We start from the raw sequence: 16,426 nt of genomic DNA, 5'->3' as shown, positions 1-16,426 counted from the left end.
CTAACGCCTTGTAACATTGAAATTCAACAGTATGATATGCAGAAGTCATTGTTATGAGTCAATCCTGTTTGTTACGTCATGTCACCACTTTCAGATTAGCTACGCGAATACGGTTACAACCACAATAATAATTCAGACATTTTTGGAAATTCTATCAAGTAATAGTTATTACCGTCTAACTATTTAAATTTTATTTATCTTTTGTACTTTGCAAGCCATCGCCATTCTGGGTGTACTATTTGTATATTTCACGTTTGTTAATTATTGGCAAAAATGGAACAACAGCAACAGCAAACTGATAACGGTGATGCTACTGTATCATCAGCATCCCCTTTCCTAGGCTTTTCCAGCCCAGAATCTATGGAATTTACTGCAGGTGTATCACATCAAATAATACTAAGTAACGAAAGTAATTCATCAGGTGACACACCCAATAATCCTGACCCTATGGGAAACGATAGTAGACGTGTCCAACTAGGGATTTCCCACTCCGATCCTAATTTGCACAACTCTAGTGAAAGGAACAATGATCCAAACATTGATCCGAATCAGTACGGAATTTTAATACAACTTCTTACGCGAAGTATGGATAGCATCCTTAATGAAAGGTCTGATAAACTAGACACTAGATTTGATAAACAGGAGCAGAGTACAAAAGAATTAAACAGCAAAATCGATCAATTGTCTTCTGAGGTAACATCTACTCTGGAAAAACAGGCTAACCAAATCTCAGAACTTAATTCAAAAACGACGCAATTGACCGAAAGTTTCAACGAATTGTCATGTCGTGTAAACACTCACGAAAATTTCTTTGTTAAATATCAGACAGTGACAAATTCCGAAATGCAGTCATGTAAAACCAAGTTGGATCAGGTCACGAACGCTCAGGCTCAGGTCAACGATCTAGTTCAGAATTTCGTGCAAAATCAAACCACCTCACAAAATAAAATTTCGATGGATATCGAAGGTATTACTCAACAAGTTAGCGTAGTATGCTTACAACAATTAGAAATGAAAGAAAAAATTTCCCATTTGGAGGAAAAAACAGAATCGCTTTCTTTAGAGTGTAACGCAAACATTGCAGAAAAATTAGTGCACGAATGTGGTATTTGCAACAAGCTCATTGAGCAAAGGGTAGAAACCGCTACAAAAGAGATTTTACACCAGGCCATGTCGCAGGTGCAAACCGAGACCAACACTTTAAAAAACCAAATTTCTCAGTTATTAACTCCCGATTCTAACGTAGTTACTGTTCCGCCTACAACCCCACTCACAACGAGTTCACCGCCCAAATTCACTGTGCAGTTTGTTCCACAGTCTAACAGCGAATCACTTGCGAGCGAAAAACATCAAACAGAGCCGCTCTCAGTGATCGCACAAAACAGTAATTCTCAACCACCCTTGTGCCATGAAGTTTCACCAGGGAACAATAGTTCAGGCCCTATAGTGCCTGCTGGTATTGTTGACGGTAACATGATTAAACATGCCTATTTTCCAACGTTCAGTTCCGATGATACCCAAGCGGTGCACCCGATTGTTTTTATTAGGTCTTTTGACGGAATGTTTCCGCACAACTGGTCAGATGCGGAAAAGATTTTTTTTGTAAGTAATCTGTTGAGGGGGCGAGCATCCAGATGGGGAGCTGAAATAAAAAAGGCAAAATTTAACTTTCAAGCAATTTGAAGAGGCTTTTCTGCAGGAATTCTGGTCAGAACATGAGCAAAAACAACTTCGACGTGAAGTTCACAATCCCGTCCCATACAACCCTCGTAAAGAAACTTTGCGTCAATATTTTGAAAGATACCTGGACAAAACACTTTATTGGTCAAAACCGCCCGATCTTGCCGATGTGATTAACACCTTAAAAAGTCATTTACCCCTGCATTACCGGACACAATTAATTGGTTTTCCGGAAACTAACATCAAGAAATTTCTAGATTATTTGAATGAAGTAGACCTTGTGTTTAGAGGAGATTCAGGGAACACTCCACATATTTATAATGCTAATTCCAACTCTCGCCAAAACAATTGCCATAATTTCAATCAAAATAACAACAGCGGTAACATGTGGAATGCAAACCCGCTTCCTCAAAATCAGGGGCAAAAATCACAACAGCCCAACTTCACACAATATTCGCAGCAATCTTGCGAACCCCGATTCCAAAATTCCAACAATTACGACAGTTTTGGTAATGGTCAATTTTACCGAAAAAGTAATAGTAATGGCAACAGACGCAATGGTAGTTTCAACAACAATCAGTACTCCAGAGGCAACAACAACCGTAACCGAAACAACAACAATCAAAACAGACGTCAGGATGGAAGATACAACCCTGGTTATTTTGAGAGAAATGCGCCATATCAGCAGAATAATTCAAATTGTCAAAATTCTAGAGTCAGTTATCCACCCCCGCAGTGGGGAAACCCGAACTATACACCACACAACTACAATTATATGTTTCCGAATGCACGACATTTTGTACCAACAAACAATGCTAATAATCAGGACTGCGGTAATCAAACTCCACCGAATACCAAACATGTCCATGAACAAAGGATAAATATTATTGAGGTAAGTGATGACCAAAATGCGTCGCCTAATAACGCGGCGGAAAACATGAGCAGACAGGCGTAAGCGCCCAACCCCCGGTCGAGAACGTGAGCACGGGCGCAAATAATCTTGCAAATTGTTTTTTGAGATTCCAAGACGGACACACTATGGAACATGACCTTCTTGCCGAGAATAATAAGTCTAGTAATAACGACAAAGTAAAGGTAACGGTTCAGGCAACTGCTGTTTTATCGTTAGAGAAATCCATTGTAGAAGTGTTATTCGACACTGGAGCATCAGCAAGCGTGATTTCTAGTTCCCTGTACTTGGATCTAGATAAAGGTTCTAAACTTCCGACGTTTCCAGTGCAGAACTGCCGAATCATCGGTGCCACTGGAAACAAATCAAAAAATGTCAAATTACAAGCTCTTCTAACTTTTGTTGTTTCCAACGTGCATGTTCGTTATCATTTCCTTGTTGTGGATAATTTAACAGTTCCATGTCTTTTCGGCATCGATTTCTTAAATCAGTATCGAGCAGTGATTGACTTAGGGAATGGTATCTGTCAATTGACGGTTGAAAAGCAAAGAATTTTGATACCTTTATCTAAAACAATTAATAACAACAATTCTTATCGGGACGTACGTCACTTGAAAGTACAATCTGTGCCCATCACTAATTTTTCTATGACAAACAATTGCAATTCTTCTTACAATGCTGATAGTAAAACTCTGTGGGAAAAGTGTGCCGAAGCCTACCATCTAACTGATTTGCAAAAACAGAATCTGTTTCACCTTCTTCAACAATTTTCAGTAGTCTTTCAAGATAAACATGGTATCATAAGTGGGTATGTGTACAAGATGGATGTCAAACCCCACCTAACATTTTGTCGTACACACTACAATATACCGTGGTCTAAAAAACCAGCGGTTATGCAGGAAATTAACAGAATGCTACGTTGGAAAATCATAGAAAATTCGCACTCGCCGTATTGCAACCCTTTCTTGTCAGTTTCGAAACCCGATGGAAGCGTGCGTCTTGTTCTCGATGCACGCGAAATCAACAAAATTATTATACCGGTAAATACTCGCCCTGTAAATCTGGACGAACAACTCCTGAAATTTCACAACGCCAAATTTCTGACTAATATCGACCTACGATCGTCCTACTACCAGGTTCTTCTACATCCTGAATCACGTAAATATACCGCATTTTTGTGCGAAGGACGATCATACCAATTCCGTGTTTTGCCATTCGGGTTACGAATAAGTGCAGGAATCTTTATCGAGGCGCTTGACGACGTCCTCGGGCCAGATTTACTTTCACAAATCACTCCCTATGTGGATGATTTAGTTGTGGCGACTGCCATCTGGGAAGAACATGTCGATCTTCTAAGACAAATTTTGATTAAATTCGCCGATGCAGGCGTGACAATCAATTTGGAAAAATCAAGGTTCGCCCGACAACAGATTAAGTTCCTTGGCCACATCATCACGCCGGAAGGCATCAGGCCGGACTCTAAAAAGACTGAAGCAATTCGCAACTTTCCTGCACCCCGAACCAAAAAACAACTTAAAGCATTTTTGGGTCTTTCGTCATTTTTCAGAAAGTTCGTGACACAGCAAGCTCTTAACAGCCCACATCTTCTAAATCTTCTAAAGAAAAATTCCCTTTGGCGATGGACTACAGAATGTCAAGCCGATTTTGAAAAAATTAAACAATCATTAATCCACGCACCACTCCTCTGTCATCCGGACATGTCAAAAGACTTCTGCCTATCGACCGATGCGTCATCTTATGGACTTGGGGCCTTTTTGTTTCAACTGTCTGTTGAACATGATCGAACAATAGTAAAACCTATCAGTTTTGCCAGTCGCACCTTAACTGAATGCGAGAGATCGTATTCAATTACGGAACGCGAGACCCTTGCAATTATTTGGTGTATGCGAAAATTTCAATATTTTCTCTGGGGAAAACATACACGCATCTATACGGACCACCAAGCTTTATCATTTTTACTGTCTTGCAAATTACTTCATTCCCGGCTCACTCGTTGGTGTTTGTCGTTACAAGAATACGATTTCGAAATTATTTACATCTCCGGCGAAACCAATATTGTTGCGGACGCTCTTTCTCGTCTTCCTCACGATGCGAAAAATCTTTCAGATTTGCATGAGCAAACTTCCGACTTTCAGGTCATGTTAATGTATGACGAATCCTACAACCGCTACTATCACCGAATCTGCAGGGATTTTGCACAGTTACAAGATGCCGATCCTAGGTGGTCTACAGTAAAAACAAAATTATGTCAGAATTCAAATTCTAATCTTCAAAATTACTACAAGATCAACAATGGTGTACTGTTTCATCGTTTCCATCTCGTGTCAGAGCGTTGGTTGGTATGTTTACCGGAAGCTTATGTTGACGACTTCATTTTGTTCACCCACAAAACCTGGGGACATTATGGCATTAATAAATGTGCCGCCAAGATCCTACGCTTCTACTATTTTCCTAACATGCGACGTAGAGTCCTGCAGGTCATTCGCAAATGTATCATTTGCCAGAAGGCAAAATATTTGAACAAACAAGCATCAATTGAATTGCATCCCATTCTTCCAAAGCAACCCCTTGATTTGATTTCCGTAGACATTGGCGGACCCTATCCACAATCCCGCGGTGGTGCTAAATACATTTTGGCTATATTGGACGTTTTTACTAAGTATGTGAAATTGTACGCCTTGCGCACAGCCACTGTTGCGGCTATCATTCGACGCTTTTCGGCCGACTACCTTGCCCGCGTCGGAAAACCTGTCGCTGTCCTAACGGACAATGCATCGTACTTTACGAGTGCAAAGTGGAAATCATTTCTGCAAGATTCCGATATTAAACATGTTCTTACTTCCCGATTTCACCCACAGGGTAACCCCGTTGAGCGAATTTTTAAAGAATTTAATCAATTTATGCGCATCCATTCTTCTACAAAACATTCCAAATGGATAGAATACCTCGCTCCGTTCGAGTACATTGTGAACAATTTGCCACATAGTTCAACCGGATTCTCACCTGCCGAGTTATTATCAGACGAACCAGAAAAAAAACTCATGGTCAAGTCCCCTGCCTATGTTGTCTTCGAACGATATTTCTTTGCAGGAAAAGGTAAGGCAAGCTGCCATTACCCTGGCACACACTGCGGAGCTCCAGAAGAAAAAATTTGATAAACGGGTCAGACCGACACGTGTGTTCGAAATTGATGATTTGGTATTGCTCACAACCCATCCCAAATCTACGAGGCTAAAACGTTTGCTTAAGAAATGGCAATTAGTTTACTCAGGTCCATACCGGATCGTCGATATTCCTCACCCCGGATGTTATTTATTAGCATACCCTACAACACAGAAAGTTAAAGGACTTTACGCCCACCACCACTTAAAGCAGTATGTAAAGTAAGAGAAAGAGAAAGGATGTGCTAGTTACAGCTAAAATGTTAGTGTTAATTGTTAGTCAATGCAAAGAATCATAACGCATTAAACTATAGCAAATCTACGTTAAACATTACATGCAATCCAAGAACTATTTAATCTACGTTATATTTACTATGCTACGAATAATTTGACTACTAGCCAAGGACAACGAAGTTAGCGACCAAACTTACTCCTTAAACAGGCATTTTCTAGAACAGGAAACTATGTACAAGAAAAAAGATTTTATTATGTTAATAACTGTGATGAATTTGAGAGCCACCAGAATGCTATACTATACGCCAGCATGAGTGAATGATTGTGCTGAAATGAGTGTCAAAGAATGAATGTGAATTTTAGTTTATAAGGTAGTTTTTATGATGATGATGAGGATTTCGTTGTGTGTGAGCCAATGATGCCACCACGTAGTATTATTTGATGATTTGCGATTTATATTGAAGCTGTTCTATGAGAAGAAAGGTGAATATTAATTATACACTCCTGGAAATGGAAAAAAGAACACATTGACACCGGTGTGTCAGACCCACCATACTTGCTCCGGACACTGCGAGAGGGCTGTACAACCAATGATCACACGCACGGCACAGCGGACACACCAGGAACCGCGGTGTTGGCCGTCGAATGGCGCTAGCTGCGCAGCATTTGTGCACCGCCACCGTCAGTGTCAGCCAGTTTGCCGTAGCATACGGAGCTCCATCACAGTCTTTAACACTGGTAGCATGCCGCGACAGCGTGGACGTGAACCGTATGTGCAGTTGACGGACTTTGAGCGTGGGCGTATAGTGGGCATGCGGGAGGCCGGGTGGATGTACCGCCGAATTGCTCAACACGTGGGGCGTGAGGTCTCCACAGTACATCGATGTTGTCGCCAGTGGTCGGCGGAAGGTGCACGTGCCCGTCGACCTGGGACCGGACCGCAGCGACGCACGGATGCACGCCAAGACCGTAGGATCCTACGCAGTGCCGTAGGGGACCGCACCGCCACTTCCCAGCAAATTAGGGACACTGTTGCTCCTGGGGTATCGGCGAGGACCATTCGCAACCGTCTCCATGAAGCTGGGCTACGGTCCCGCACACCGTTAGACCGCCTTCCGCTCACGCCCCAACATCGTGCAGCCCGCCTCCAGTGGTGTCGCGACAGGCGTGAATGGAGGGACGAATGGAGACGTGTCGTCTTCAGCGATGAGAGTCGCTTCTGCCTTGGTGCCAATGATGGTCGTATGCGTGTTTGGCGCCGTGCAGGTGAGTGCCACAATCAGGACTGCATACGACCGAGGTACACAGGGCCAACACCCGGCATCATGGTGTGGGGAGCGATCTCCTACACTGGCCGTACACCTCTGGTGATCGTCGAGGGGACACTGAATAGTGCACGGTACATCCAAACCGTCATCGAACCCATCGTTCTACCATTCCTAGACCGGCAAGGGAACTTGCTGTTCCAACAGGACAATGCACGTCCGCATGTATCCCGTGCCACCCAACGTGCTCTAGAAGGTGTAAGTCAACTACCCTGGCCAGCAAGATCTCCGGATGTGTCCCCCATTGTGCATGTTTGGGACTGGATGAAGCGTCGTCTCACGCGGTCTGCACGTCCAGCACGAACGCTGGTCCAACTGAGGCGCCAGGTGGAAATGGCATGGCAAGCCATTCCACAGGACTACATCCAGCATCTCTACGATCGTCTCCATGAGAGAATAGCAGCCTGCATTGCTGCGAAAGGTGGATATACACTGTACTAGTGTCGACATTGTGCATGCTCTGTTGCCTGTGTCTATGTGCATGTGGTTCTGTCAGTGTGATCATGTGATGTATCTGACCCCAGGAATGTGTCAATAAAGTTTCCCCTTCCTGGGACAATGAATTCGCGGTGTTCTTTTTTCAATTTCCAGGAGTGTATGAAGCTGTATGAATGAAAACGATACGTGTGTATGAATACTGATAGATGTTAATGAGAAATGATTCGCCGTGTAGGCAATAAAAAAGGAGAAAGAAAAACTTATTTGGTATGTGCCCTATCTAAAAACCATTATCTCACGCTTGGCATAAAGAGTTTGTGTGCTCTCCATCGTAACAAACGTAAATTTTGTACATAGGTCATTGTGGAGGAAAAATGTTTATCAGCCACAGCGAAATAAATAATCTGCTTACGTAGCGAATAAAAATTGCTGTCGTTATAGAATCTCATTCTTTACACAGGCTAATTGTGTAGTACCATGCATGCAGGCTGCCTTCGTAAGATTCGTATTCTACATTTACGAAGGTCGTGTTTAATGGTTACGAACTTATGAACTCACTAATATTAACACTATTTAAAAAAAATGTTTTTATCCTGTGAAGTAATTTAGGTGAAATCTAGCACTCATTACTTGATACTGTGAGGACATGGACATATGTATTTGTGTAAGTGGGATAGTATATAAGTTATGCAATTTTATGTCGTTCTGTCTGGACCAGAGTTAAGAAAATGCGACTCTCATAAAACAATTGCTAGGATACGAAGTCTCCCGCTCTCTGCTCATGTTCTCGACCAGGAAACAAAAACTACACGACTACCGGTACGACGTACAATTCACGATTACAAGAAAACATACTTTAGTGTATGAGATTTTTCTTTCTCTTTCAGCAAAGTGGATAAGTTTTTGAAGATTTGTGTGTGAAGCATTACGACGCAGCTGTCTTCGTGGACACAGCGATTTTCTTGTCTTTATGGAAACTAAAGCGCATTCATTTTCCTTTACCTACAGGAAATTCATATATTTATTTTACTACGTGATACTCACTAAAGTACACCCCCTATGGAAGGATCCTATAGTCATTTATTAGTACGTTTACTGACCGAATTTTTTTCAGGAATATAAACTACCGTGTCATTAAGCGCGTATTTACCTAAACATGACTGATTCAACGAGTGAATTAAACCATATACGGTACTCACATTGATTCTTGCAAAAATCTTTGACTGATTTACAGGAAGTGATTGACAATGATCATTGAATTTCTTTTTGCTTAAACAGCAATTCGGATCAACTTTAAAGGATGAAACTGAATACAACATAAATTGGCTTAAAGTCAGTGACACTTGCGCAATGGCAAAGTTTATGATGCATACGTTACGCAAACAGATACACTATTCGTCGCACACATGTGTGAAAACACTACTGTATTGATGAAGATTTTGTAAATATGAATATAACCCAATCCTTCTATCTTGATCCTACTCCCACCTCCTTGCCCACTGCTGGACGATGGATAGTGGGGTAGTGAGGTTTTTGCACTATTCTTTTGTATATTTTGTCCTTTCATAATTTGCAGCACTTAGGGTCTCTCGTCGAGTTTTGCAGAATTCTTGATGGCAGATGCCATAGATTTCAATATTCTGTAAAGAAGGAGATAGTACTCCGTTAGTGCACATGCACAGCAAGAAATAGATGGCACAACCTGAATTTCGTGTACATAAATATGTCATGTCATGTCTAACTGTAAAATTTTGTAAATATAAACAACTAGCAATCTCAATATAAATCTGAATTTTGTAAAGTTTCACAGGACACGACTAGCAAAACATGTCTAATTGTAAGTTTTTGAAGATGTAAACAACTAGTATTCTCTATATAAATATGAATTTTGGGAGAGTTTCACAGGTCACGACTAGCAAAGTATTTCAATGGCTATGTAGCAACTTAGCTACGAAGAAGTTCATTTGTATTATGTATATTGAATTTCATGTCTATAGTAGGTAATCATGTTATATATATGTACATGTCCATTTTTTCTATGTAATTTTGAACTTGCCTATTCAAAACTTAAATGTCCTCTTGTGAAGGCTACACACAAAACAGTCTTACTATGTGCACCTAATATAAAAGGAGAAAAGATGCAAAGTGTAATTTTGCTCAAAAGTGAAGTGTCTGTGAAAATGTGTTCTCAGAAAGAACAGGACGTCGAACCTCCCTTCTGAACAGTGTAAAAAAAAATCAAATAGTGTTGATCAAGAGAAATCAACCAGTCAAGAGTAAAAATATGATAGAAAAGTGTTTTCCGTACAAAGTGATAAGTTTAATCTCAAATTCTACGATAAAGTGCAATGATGCGTATCACAGTGATCCCTACCTTGGAAAGTGCTTGGAAGTCTGCGTTGTACGGTCTTCGGATGCGGCTACCCGTACTGTCGCGTCCGTCGTAAGGGGTGGCGCCGCCAGACGTGTCACCGCCTATTATACCTCAACAGCGGACCCGAGCGCGAGGCTGCACGCAGTACCGCGGTGCGTGGTGGATGGACCACTTTATCAAAATTACTGCACTCGTGCACGCACAGCCACTCTTAAACACCAACAATACTGACATGAACTTTGTTGTCATCGACAACTTAAAACCAAATTGTATGACCTTTTGTGTTCTTTTGTCGTAAGCAGATTCATTACCTATTGTCCTGATGTGCAAACTGTAAAGTAAACAAAGTTATGGCGCTGTGACTTTTACTGTGCTTCGCACGACGCACCACACTGAACTGAGGCAAAGCATAGTGCTCACTGGTCGACACAATAAGAACTGTGAATACAGGGTAGCAGCTATTGTTTTAATAACAGGACTGCCAACGGTGCAGGCATCTCTCTAAAAAAAAAATGAATCATCCATTGATCAATTTCAAAGTGGCTATTTTGTAATGTGCAACAATTTATGTATATTTACTTAAACTTTGTACTTTAGGCTATAATTCTTTATATACACTCCTGGAAATGGAAAAAAGAACACATTGACACCGGTGTGTCAGACCCACCATACTTGCTCCGGACACTGCGAGAGGGCTGTACAAGCAATGATCACACGCACGGCACAGCGGACACACTAGGAACCGCGGTGTTGGCCGTCGAATGGCGCTAGCTGCGCAGCATTTGTGCACCGTCGCCGTCAGTGTCAGCCAGTTTGCCGTGGCATACGGAGCTCCATCGCAGTCTTTAACACTGGTAGCATGCTGCGACAGCGTGGACGTGAACCGTATGTGCAGTTGACGGACTTTGAGCGAGGGCATATAGTGGGCATGCGGGAGGCCGGGTGGACGTACCGCCGTATTGCTCAACACGTGGGGCGTGAGGTCTCCACAGTAGATCGATGTTGTCGCCAGTGGTAGGCGGAAGGTGCACATGCCCGTCGACCTGGGACCGGACCGCAGCGACGCAAGGATGCACGCCAAGACCGTAGGATCCTACGAAGTGCCGTAGGGGACCGCACCGCTACTTCCCAGCAAATTAGGGACACTGTTGCTCCTGGGGTATCGGCGAGGACCATTCGCAACCGTCTCCATGAAGCTGGGCTACGGTCCCGCACACCATTAGGCCGTCTTCCGCTCACGCCCCAACATCGTGCAGACCGCCTCCAGTGGTGTCGCGACAGGCGTGAATGGAGGGACGAATGGAGACGTGTCGTCTTCAGCGATAAAAGTCTGTTCTGCCTTGGTGCCAATGATGGTCGTATGCGTGTTTGGCGTCGTGCAGGTGAGCGCCACAATCAGGACTGCATACGACCGAGGCACACAGGGCCAACACCCGGCATCATGGTGTGGGGAGCGATCTCCTACGCTGGCCGTACACCTCTGGTGATCGTCGTGCGGACACTGACTAGTGCACGGTACATCCAAACCGTCATCGAACCCATCGTTCTACCATTCCTAGACCGGCAAGGGAACTTGCTGTTCCAACAGGACAATGCACGTCCACATGTATCCCGTGCCGCCCAACGTGCTCTAGAAGGTGTAAGTCAACTACCCTGGCCAGCAAGATCTCCGGATCTGTCCCCCATTGAGCATGTTTGGGGCTGGATGAAGGATCGTCTCAGGCGGTCTGCACGTCCAGCACGAACGCTGGTCCAACTGAGGCGCCAGGTGGGAATGGCATGGCAAGCCGTTCCACAGGACTACATCCAGCATCTCTACGATCGTCTCCATGGGAGAATAGCAGCCTGCATTGCTGCGTAATGTGGATATACACTGTACTAGTGCCGACATTGTTCATGGTCTGTTGCCTGTGTCTATGTACTTGTGGTTCTGTCAGTGTGATCATGTGATGTATCTGACCCCAGGAATGTGTCAATAAAGTTTCCCCTTCCTGGGACAATGAATTCACGGTGTTCTTATTTCAATTTCCAGGAGTGTATGTATGTACTTGTCATATGTTTGAAAATGTTGTATAATGCTGGTGCAAACACTGCACAACCTTGTTCGTCAACTCAAATCTGGTACTGCCGCGAAGTTTGAAAAACTTACGCACCAGTAGAGGGGGCCGTGTGGCGATACCTGTAAGACTCCGCTAGCCCACGCCTCTCGCGGTGTGCGTTTAACCCCATTTAAATGACGCGCCAAGCGCGCGCCCAGCGGCTGTACGATTAATTAAATAATCGGCGTGCTAATCAGAGTTGAAATCTCTGGTCCAGAGGGACGTGAAGAGGCTGTGGTCCAGAGAGAGAGTAGAGTCAGTCGAGTCTGGTTCAGTCTTAAGAGTCAGTCGAACTAGAAAGTGTCTTGTGAAACGATCATTCTGTGGATAATATGTGTTCTTTATTATTCTTGTTCTATATTCTTTTATATGTGTCGTGTTGTCTTCTTCGATGAGTAAAAAAAAAATATAGGTAAAATAAATTTTTGTGATGTCCATCAATAAGTTCATTCCAGTAAAAATAGAACCACTTCCCTTCACCTTTATTCACCCCCTTTCTTTCTTTCCTTTCAAGTAAACAACAAGAAAAAATTACCACCCACCTTTTTTTTTTTAATTCCGGACATCACAGTGTGATGCCCTTAGGTTAGTTAGGTTAAAGTAGTTCTGCGTTCTAGGGGACTGATGACCTCAGAAGGTCCCATAGTGCTCAGGGCCATTTGAACCATTTTCACATAAATCAACCTATTCAACTTGCCAGTACATATTAGAAAACACTACAGCACAAAGCCGTAAGTTATACACAAAGAAGATTGATATATCCTCATTTCCGTTCCTAAATGCATAATAAACAAAGTCGTAGATCGTGTAGCGGACTAGCTACCAACATAAATGCCCAATTTCTTCACGTAAGATAGGTAAACTAATACATACACCCACTCTTTTGGCAATTAAACTTTAACTAGAACTTTAGACATCATGTAATAAACATCATACAGTGCATCAGGTCGTTAATACATACACTATGTGATCAAAAGTATCGGGGCACCCTCAAAAACATATGTTTTTCATATTTTGTGCATTGTGCTGCCACCTACTGCCAGGTACTCCATATCAGCGACCTCAGTAGTCGTTAGACATCATGAGAGAGTAGAATGGGGCGTTCCGATGAACTCAAGGACTTCGAACGTGGTCATGTGATTGGGTGTTACTTATGTCATACGCCTGTACGCGAGATTTCCACACACCCAAACATCCCTCGGTCTACTGTTTCTGATGTGATAGTGAAGTGGAAACGTGAAGGAACACGTACAGCGCGAAAACGTACAGGCTGACATCGCCTGTTGACAGATAGACCGCCGACAGTTGAAGAGGGTCGTAATGAGCGTAATAGGCAGACATCTATCCAGACCTTCACACAGGAATGCCAAACTGTATCACGATTCATTGCAAGTACTATGACAGTTAGGCAGGATGTTAGAAAACTTGGATTTCATGGCCGAGCGACTGCTCATAAGCCGCTCGGCACGGCAGTAAATGCCAAATGTCGCCTCGATTGGTGTAAGGAGGGTAAACGTTGGATGATTGAACAGTGTAAAAACGTTGTGTGGAGTGACTAATCACGGTACACAATGTGGCGATCCGATGACAGGGTGTGGGCATGGTGAATGCCCGGTGAACGTCACCTGCCAGCGTGTGTAGTGCCAACAGTAAAATTCGGAGGCGGTGGTGTTATGGTGTGGTCGTGTTTTTCAGAAAGGGAACATGCACCCTTTGTTGTTTTGCGTTCACAGCTCAGGCCTACATTGATGTTTTAAGCACCTTCTTGCATCCCCTTGTTGAAGCACATTTTGAGGATCGCGACTGCATCTTTCAACACGGGTGAGCACCTGTCCATAATGCACGGCATGTGGCCGAGTGGTTACAACGCAATAACATCCCTGTAATGGCCTGGCATCCACACAATCCTGTTCTGAATCCTATAGAATGCCTTTGAGATGTGGAAATTCGACTTCGTGCCAGGCCTCATCGACTGACATCGATACCTCTCCTCAGTGCCGCACTCCGTGAAGAATGGTCTGACACTCCACAAGAAACCTTCTAGCACCTGATTGAATGTGTGCCTGCAAGAGTGGAAGCTGTCATCAAGGTTAAGGGTGGGCCAACACCATATTGAGTGCCAGCATTACCGATGGAGGGCACGCCAGGGTTCCCGGGTTCGATTCCCGGCGGGGTCAGGGATTTTCTCTGCCTCGTGATGACTGGGTGTTGTGTGATGTCCTTCGGTTAGTTAGGTTTAAGTAGTTATAAGTTCTAGGGGACTGACGACCATAGATGTTAAGCGCCATAGTGCTCAGAGCCATTTGAACCATTTTGAACCGATGGGGGGCGGCACGAACTTGTCATTTTCAGCGAGGTGTACCTCAACTGTGAACTGTAAGCAAATGATGTATAACATTTTACAACATTTATTCATTCACAATTATAAATATTTCTCACCAAAAGTTTCTATAAATGTTAATATGTAACAATAATTTTACAATAAGGAAATAAAATAATCCACTTTAGACAGCACAAAAAGTGCTGCCACATGTGTGGGTAAAACGAAACTGAAAAAGCATCTTGCATAAGGCGGCATTCCTTGTCCTATCGTCTTATTGAAAGGAAACAAGTTTATCGTTTACTAAATGTGGTGAAACTTTAGCATCGACCGTGACTTTTAATTTGTTATCTGCTTACTACGGCCGGCCGGTGTACCCGAGCGGTTCTAGGCGCTTCAGTTTAAGTAGTTCTAAGTTCTAGGGGACTGATGATCTCAGATGTTAAGTCCCATAGTGCTCAGAGCCATTTTTTTTTGTTTACTACGAACCCTGTTCGCTACTCGTTCTGTAGACATTACTCACGATACCATTACAGACATCAGTGTACGACACATAATTTAGCAGAAAAAAATTCCTTTTCGGGATAATGTAAATAGTTCTTATTATCAGTTTATGTTTTCAACCATTAGGGTTCTACATGCCGAACATCAAATATTTAACACATTAATCTATTTGTAAAGTAATCAGATATTTGAAAGTGTTTAGTAGATGGGACAAACCATTCACCACAATGAAACATTTAGACGAAGGAGATAAGAATAATCTTGAAATAGCAGATATGATTTTACGGTTTGGGCATGCACAACTGAGATACATAGTAGACATGTTTTAAAAAAAATAAAAAGAACTATTAATTCACCTAAAAATCTTCTGGTAGCCGCATTAGCTGTTAATAGGTCCTTTATTACAGAACCTTACACGACGGGCTTTGTAACGATTTAATCGCATCCTCAGCTGTACACATACAACTGATTCAACACTGGGCCGTTAAGGTACTAGGTCTCCCAACATTTGGACAGAGTTCGGATTATTAGAACCGCTTAAATTGGATGGTTAGAAAATGAAACATTGGTATTTTTGATGTTTCATTTTGTAACCATCCGTAACAGTTCTGACAGTTCTGACAGTTCGAATCCCATCCGAATGTTGGAAGGCCGTGCATCTTCAATGGCCTGTATCACTGTATCACTTATATCGATTAGGAGTAGGTCTATTTTGAGTAATTATGTATCTCCAATTTATGCAGTGTGCATTCTGTGTTTTTTAAAGAGTGGCAAGAGAATTAGAGTTTTTCATATGAAAAAAGCAAAAAAAATATAAATTTTAAATTATTGTAATACGAATATGTTTATGAAGACGTATGTTTGTTAAAAACTGGTTGATGCTTGGGGCACTTGTATTTGTAACATGTAAATGCTGTGGGGAAGTCCCTCCGCAACGAAAGTGGCATTGCGCGATGTGACAGGTGGGTTTGGCGGTCGAACTCAGTGGCTCCTTTGTGTGAACGGCACACAGTATGCGGCTAGCTTTGGCAGGGTACACCTCGACGGTGTTAAGAGAGTCAATGAGATGGAATTTGGCTGGGACGTGGATCTGGCTATTATTTGGTAGTCACGGAATAATGGTATGGCTCTAATATGCTGAAAATCCGAAGCCACTAAGAGATTTTACAGAGCATTCGCACATATAGAGCCGTGAGTACAGTTAGCCGCCATTTCGTCTACCACTTATCTTCGCCACTGCTTCACGGACATAGTACATTCAGTTACGTACTGTATAATGGCATGGACCAGTTGTGTGTTGTTTCAATTATAATCACATAAAATGTGAAATTCATGTTCGAAACCGTAACATCAATTCTGA

This window comes from Schistocerca gregaria, chromosome 3, assembly GCF_023897955.1.
Source record: "Schistocerca gregaria isolate iqSchGreg1 chromosome 3, iqSchGreg1.2, whole genome shotgun sequence".
Classification (NCBI taxonomy): Eukaryota; Metazoa; Arthropoda; class Insecta; order Orthoptera; family Acrididae; genus Schistocerca; species Schistocerca gregaria.
The sequence above is the reverse complement of the archived record's forward strand: the minus strand, read 5'-3'. Positions refer to the sequence as shown.